General features: G+C 37.5%; 1 pseudogene; it reads right to left on the bottom strand.

The window, feature by feature from the left end:
- Window positions 1-317: 317 nt before the first annotated feature.
- Window positions 318-1,012, bottom strand: LOC144253746 (CCR4-NOT transcription complex subunit 7 pseudogene; annotated as a pseudogene).
- Window positions 1,013-7,539: the final 6,527 nt, after the last annotated feature.

Below are 7,539 nucleotides of genomic sequence, written 5' to 3'. Positions count from 1 at the left end.
ACAAGAATATGTGTGGCTCAAATAACATGAAAAGACTATTTCTTGTCATGACTGTTTTTTGGCTTCCTCTTCCTATGCCTTCCCTGTGCCACTCTCTGTACATAGGATGAACTAGAATCATGGGCACACAAATGACCATAATATTTGACATCATTGACATGATCTTCAAAGAACATTTCTCTCATTTTGAAAAAGCCCATTGGTGAAAGAAACAAATTTGATCCTGCCTGATTTTACGTCCTATCTGTTCCAGCTCTAACTATTCAGTAACTCTTATAATCCACTATTAAAATTTTTTTTCAGCCCTTTTTGAGGTATCACATCATAAATAACAGGAGAAAAATAATCATAAGACTCTCAAAGAAGTCACGTTCTTCTTTAGGCAAATTATAGTTGAGTGGGATTTTGATTTAATTGCCAAAGTCCTTGGCATCATTATGTTGCAAAGTACTGGGGCTGTATTCTTTCCTCCTTGTGTTTTTTCAACTGGATACCAGATGATGTTAGCAGTTGTACAGATTTTTGTGTATACATGTCCTCCATCAAATTAAATGTAAAATGGAACTGTCAGAGTGAACTTCCTAGAAAGCATTCTCCTTGTTCATTCAAAAATTCAGTCCTAGCTCAATTATCAAGTTTACATGACTCTGTAATAGTTGGTATTCATGTTTGGCGTTGCATCTGAAAGCTTCAGTGGGTCTTGCATTCACACCTGAAAACTTGGTTTTCACAGAAAAACATAATTATACTTTTGAATAATGCTGAATCTTCTCATCTCTTCACCCAGTAACAAGTCTAAACTTCTCAAATTCTTCAGCTCTGATCTATGGTTGCTGCTGGCACAGTGAGGGCACCAAGGGAATCTAGATACTGATTATTAAAATATTATATTTCACTGAAGATTTGTTTCAGAAAAAATTAAACCTTATTTGTTTATTTGCTTCTCTGAGCTCAGGCCTCTCTTCTTCCTCACCATAGAGGCGACACCCAATGCCTCCAGAAGGTGCCCCATAGATACCCTGCCAGCAACTGGGAAAAAGGAGCCAGAGCTTGGCCTTACCATGTTGCATCATAGTTTTTCACCATCATTATGCTTCTGGATGAGAGATATTGGTGGAAAATATGATTGGCAAGATGGAAAAGTAATGGAAAACTCATGTCTGCTAAGTATAGTTCCATGTAATGTATTGTCTTTTCCTAAAAGAACTTTATATTTTAGTGTCAGGTATAATGGATCTAGATATGTACACAGGAAAGCAGTGATGTGTGTCCAGGGAAATTCAGGAGGGCCTTCTTTCTATGAAGTTCAGAATAATTTTCTTTATGGAATTCAGAACACAGATGGAAGAGGTTATTACATAGTGGAAAAAAATCTACGTTTAACAACAACAACAAAAAATCTGAAGATAGCTGACTACAAATATGAGCAGAAAGAATCTGGACTGATCAGCCTGATAGGACAGACAGACCATCCAGGGCAGAGACATTTTGGGTCAGACTGATCTCTGGGGTGGGCACAGATGCAGCCTCTTCTCCTCTCCCTTGCCACTGCAGGATTGAGAAGATGTCCTTTGTGCTACTTGTGAATGGAAGAATAATGTATCATCACTCTAAGGCCAAATGGATCCTTAGATTTTTTTCAAAGGAACCACATCTGAAAAATGTCTGCATTCTGGTGTTATAGGCCTGTGGGCCTGGATAGGGCAGAGAAGCCAGAACCCAAAGTGTCTAGGATAGTCTAAACCTAGAAGGAAGTGTGTGTGTATGTGTGTTGTAAGGGACCGGCGAAACGTCGGAGGAAAAGACCACAAGAGACTGGCTTCATGCAATTGGCAAAAGGGGATTTATTGAACCAGCATGCTAGGGCTCCATGCCCACTCTAGAAAGGAGAGCAGCCCTGAGCCCAGAGCAGGGGTTGAACAATGCTTAAGTACACCTTTTGGGGAGGACAGGGGGGCTTTGCATACATCACAGCTTCCTTTAACAAATCACCTTACACCTCCGGAAAATCAAACAATAATTTTTAGACTTGATTAGTACATTCATTGGTGGGAATAGGGCTGGCTGGAGTGATAGGTCATTCCTAAGGAGGGGGTTATATTTAAACTGATTGGTTCGGACCCTAAATATCTACGTGACAAGCTTCACAGGGTCTTGAATGCTTACGTGGGGAGTTGCACAGGACTCCAGGCCATAATTCAACTAAATGGCCAGTAGGGCCTTGTCCTAACTGCCTCAGGAATTTAACCCATGCTTTGCAGTTTAGAAACTTCACCCTTTCAGTGTGTGTGTGTGTGTGTGTGTGTGTGTGTGTGTGTTTGTGAGATAGAAACAGAGACAGAGAATGAATAAATATGTCTGTGTTTCTTCAGGAAGTCAATTTCACACTCTGAGGGCCAATAATTGTCTCAAGAAATTAAACTGTGACTGAAGGATATGGGGAATAAGTCCAATGACATTTTCCCTAAGCTTTTGTCACTTAAAATCCCAGGCTTCAGCCCAAGCAAAGCAACACAAAAGGAACTCAGACCATATTGGCACCTGACCCCTCTCACCACACTATTGGGTCACCTAACCCCAATACAATAAGTCCCTATTCACATTAGTACCCCACCCTAATGAATCAGCAAATCAGTGGGACTCCAATATAATGAGCCCCAGGAATTGCCTTCCTGTTCCACCCTAAACAATCCTTGTGTTTTAGAGAGAGAGAATTTTTTAATATTTATTTTTTAGTTTTCGGCAGACACAACATCTTTGTTTGTTGTGGTGCTGAGGATCCAACCTGGGTTGCACGCATGCCAGGCGAGTGAGCTACCACTTGAGCCACATCCCCAGACCCCTAAACAATCCTTATATAACCCAGACCCGTCCTTGAGCCCTCTGCCATTTTCTCTCTCCCAAAATGAGCCATACCAGGGTTCCACCAATTGACTCAGCTGCTAAATACTTGCTGATTTGAGGTGTGCTTCCTTCCCATCTCCCACCTTCAACATGTGTGCATCGTTTGTCCTAACAGTGGAAACTGTGGGGATCATTTGTTTGTGTGTGTGTGTGTGTGTGTGCACGTGCGGGCAAGCGCGCATATGTGTCTGTAGATTGTACATTTAAGTGTGTGTTATGCTTTGCATGTGAGGTGTCCCATAAAATCTCATATGTGTGTGACAATGCAAGAATGTTTATAGCTGAAATGATCAGATCATGACATCTGTAAACTAATCAATGGAACAATATGCTTGAATGGATGAACTGTGTGGTAACCAGGTAAGTTGTGGTTGGAGGATGTCGGTTATTGGATATATGCCTTTGGGATTTATATTTTGTTCCTGGCACCTGGCTCTTTCTGTCTCTGCTTTCTGGCTTTCATGAGCTGAGCAGCTGTCCTCTGCCATACCCTTCTGCCATGATGTTCTGCCTTACCTCAGGCTCAGAGCAATGCAGTCAGCCAACAATAGGATGAACCTTTGAAACCATGATCTAAAATAAACTTTGCTTCTAAGCAAACTAAAATAGCATGTATTTATGTGTGTACCTGTTTTGTATTTAAATGTATATATGTGTGCATGCATATGTGTAAATGTGCATCTGAGTTTATTCATACATGTATTTTTTTGTGTATATAAGTATGTGTATGCATGTATGCATTGGTGTGTCTGTGTATATATACATGTGGTTTCCTTTTCTGAGGACATGTAATTTCAATCTGCCTGTTGGCTGATATTCAATATTTGAAAACAGTCAGTACATATATTTGGTCCTGTCTTCAGTTTCTCACATTCTGAGGGCTAGACTTTGTTGCCAATCAGTGTATCATAATTGGAGATATAAATTGACACACTCTTGGCATAATTGATGTCAGTTAACATACTCTTTATTTACAATTTTAGAATTTGGTAAGTTTTATCTACAATGCTTTCCATGAACTATGTAAATATAAACTCTGAATAACATCTTTTAGTGTTTTGTAGATGTAATAGATTTTCTTATCATCACATTTGAAAAGATTTTGGTCATCATTTTCCATATGCATTTTTATGTCCCCTCTCCATTGCTACCTTCTATAACTTTCATAATGTGTGTGTTGGTTCCCTTGATTGTGTCACACAGGTCACTCAGGATTGGCATCTTTTTCATATCTATTTTTATTCTTGGACAAGAAATATAATACAGTCTGTCTTTAGTTTGGGTTTTTTTTTCTTCTCTTTTCTTCTCTTTAGTGAGACATTCTTCTTGTAATTTTTATTAAAATAATTTACAAACTTTTCTTTATTTCTTTTACAATATTTGAAATAACTGGCAATGAAAGTATCTGTCTAGTAATCCCAAGGTCTATGCTTCTTTAGGGATAGTTTCTATGAGTCACATTTGCATTGTTTTGTTTTTCTCTGCATTTTCCCCTATGTATGAACAGTATTTTCCTGATTCTTTACTGACTCATAATCTCCTTTTGAAAAATGGAAATTTTAAGTAATATAATGGGATAAATCTTGAAAGCTGATGCCTTCCATTAATGTTTGTTGTTTTAATTTTTGTCACTGTTGCTTCTGTTGAAGTTATTATTGTTTTTTTAAATTTTTTTAGTTTCAATGGACCTTTGTTTTATTTATATGGGGTGCTTTGTATCAAATCCAGTGCTTCACACATGTTAGGTAAGTGCTCTACCACTGAGCCCCACCCCAGCCCCATATTTATTATTGTTTGTGATTTATTGTTTTGTGGTTTTTCTGGACTATTTTTTTACCTTTGAATTTTCTGCATTTTTATTGGCTGACATTTGTGTTCAATTATACTAGAAGCTATCTAAATATTAGATGGACATTTCCTTAAAAGCCTGAAAGGAATAAATCATTCAGCCTCCGCCAAAGGCTCTCTGTGTATATTGGGGCACAACTTCAACACTTCATCAGTTTGTAGCTCTGCCTTGGCCTTCATTTCTTTCTTGCACAGACATTAATTTCAGGTAGATGAGGGACTTTTTAAGAACTTCTTGCTTCCTGCCTGAGGACACACATAGCCCTGAGCACTCAAGTAGTATTCCAGATGTGCAAGAGTATGTCAGAGGTCATTAACAGCACCTATGGACTTCCATACTTTAGTTTTTCTTTTCATATATTTTGGAAAGACACTTATTTACTTCATTTTTATGTTGGCTCTATCATTTGCAAAGTTAATGGATCCCTGTGATGATTTTGACCAATGTAGTGAGGACAGAGCTGTTGAAATCAAACAAGCTCTGAGCCAACTAAGTCAGACTATAGCTAATAATGACTATTTTCCAAGAGCTGCCAGTCTTGTTTAAGGAGTAGGCATACATTCTCCATTATTGTTCTTATTATTTTCAGCTAGATTATTCCATCTCCAGGTTTGTCACTATATTTTTTCATGCATAAGCCAATGCAATAAGTTATTCCTGTCCCTTTCCTAATTCACAAAATTATTCTATCACACAATTTCCAGCATGGCATATTTCCCTCAAGCATACATTTATAGGCCTTTTCATGAATTTCCTACAATTTTATTATTTTTAAACAATATACCATTCCATTAATTATATGAAGCATCCCCAGCTGAAGAACACTTATCTCTAAAACTGAAGTTGACTGGCACTGTATCATAAGTCAGATTTCATTAGGACTTCAAGATGAAATAATTTTAATATGTATTCTGAAATTTATAACAGCCTTTCTTCTTAATATCTGTCCAAAGTCATACCCCAAATTTAATTTGAAAAAATATATGGCCTTCAGGTATAAATCTAAAGCAATAAAAGCATACTGAATATTCTCTCGTACAAAATAGCCAAATAAAAAGCATGTGAATATCACATTTTGTTCTCAAGATGTGAACAATAATTCTAATAATGTTGGATATTGGATATTAAACCTCAAATTATTTTTCAAATGCTTGTAACAATAGCTTGAACATAGCATTTCTCTATATTTGTTGAGATTTTAAACTGGAATGAAGCACATGGAGTATGTTGACAATGATAGGGTAGATAATTTGTTTCTCTTTACATGGAGCTTTCCTGGTTTCAGCACAGAAAATCCTACCTAACAATCAACACTTCAATCATGAGGAACTTAATACAGATTAGATATACTTTTAAATTTTGTGTCAATGAGATAATAAAATTATTTTTGTTAAAATAAATTATAATTAACTAATGATATGAAGTTGTATTAGGATATGTAATCATTGATTATATATCTTCAACAAAGTTTTTTTTTTTTTTTCCTGAAAGGTGAAAGGCTGGTTTAAAAATTCTTCAGTCACAAAGTCGACTTGTACCTGCCAATTAGAAACTGACAGACAGACACTAGATGTGCTTGACAGATTAAACACTACACACTACACACAGAAACAGTAGTAATTAAGATCCTCAGTAATTTCTTGTGAAAAACCAGCCTCTACCTCAGAGCAAAGCCTGTCCAAGTAAGGGACATGACCTTTGTCCTTGGAAAGACCAACAGAGAACTCCTAGGCACATTCCCACCCTGCTAAGTTGTTTATCTACAAATAACAGGAGAGATCTGCTGGGCCAGGTGTCCCTGACTCAGTCAGGCTAGGTGGAGACCCATAGTAACCCCCTAGCAGCCACCAATCAGCATGAGACAGGGAAATACCTGGGATGCCAGATGACCCTTATGATGGTTGATAACATGTTGGGAAACTATGTAGTTCAGCACTTACACCCCTCTTGTAGTAACTAATCACCCTTACCCAACTTGTTCCCGCCAGTGAATGTGCTAATCATGTTTTAGAGTTGTTTTATGATTTTCCCATGGTGTGTGATGATTTGCTAAGAGATGCTATAATATATGTGAAGTCCCTGCCTTCCCCAAAGAATGTATAAAACTGCTGCAAACACTGGGCTCAGGGCCTCTCAGCGTCACCAGTTTCTGTGTGCATGCAGAGGACTGAGCTAGCTTGCAATAAACACCTCTTTGCTGCTTACATCGTTCTTGGTCTCTGGTGGTCTTTTGGGGGTCCCGAATTCAAGCATAACACTTGTGTGTGTGTGTTTTTGTTAGTTTTGCTCAATCAACAGTTTGCACAATGCATGTGCTATATTTTGTAGGTCAAAAACAAACAAAAACTGTATAAATTTGGCAGATTACCATTTTTTCTAGCTAAGAAGAAGAAAAACCACAATTTTTGATAAAACAGAGGATTCGGATCACTCTCTAAAATGCAAAATCGATGGTTCACAATCACAAATAGTCCAAACTCTTGCAGAATGGAAGGAAGAAGCATGAAACAGGGAAATAAATTAGTCAGTGCTAGTTAATTTAAGAAAATTAAAAAAAAAAAAACCAAGCCAAAGTTGGTACAAATTGTCCAATTATTATTATTATCAATGTATTCAATATGATTTAGATCATACTTAGTACTGAAAGGCAAAGAATAAGATGGGCCACAATGGGGATGATGTGTCTATTGTTCAAGGGATTTAACCAGAGATAGTTCAAATAAAAGGACTATTTGATGTCATGTCTATTTGATGACTTCCTCTCCATATGCGTTCCGTATGCCATT

This window comes from Urocitellus parryii, chromosome 3 (assembly GCF_045843805.1).
Source record: "Urocitellus parryii isolate mUroPar1 chromosome 3, mUroPar1.hap1, whole genome shotgun sequence".
Classification (NCBI taxonomy): domain Eukaryota; kingdom Metazoa; phylum Chordata; class Mammalia; order Rodentia; family Sciuridae; genus Urocitellus; species Urocitellus parryii.
This window is presented reverse-complemented; position numbering and strand designations above follow the sequence as displayed.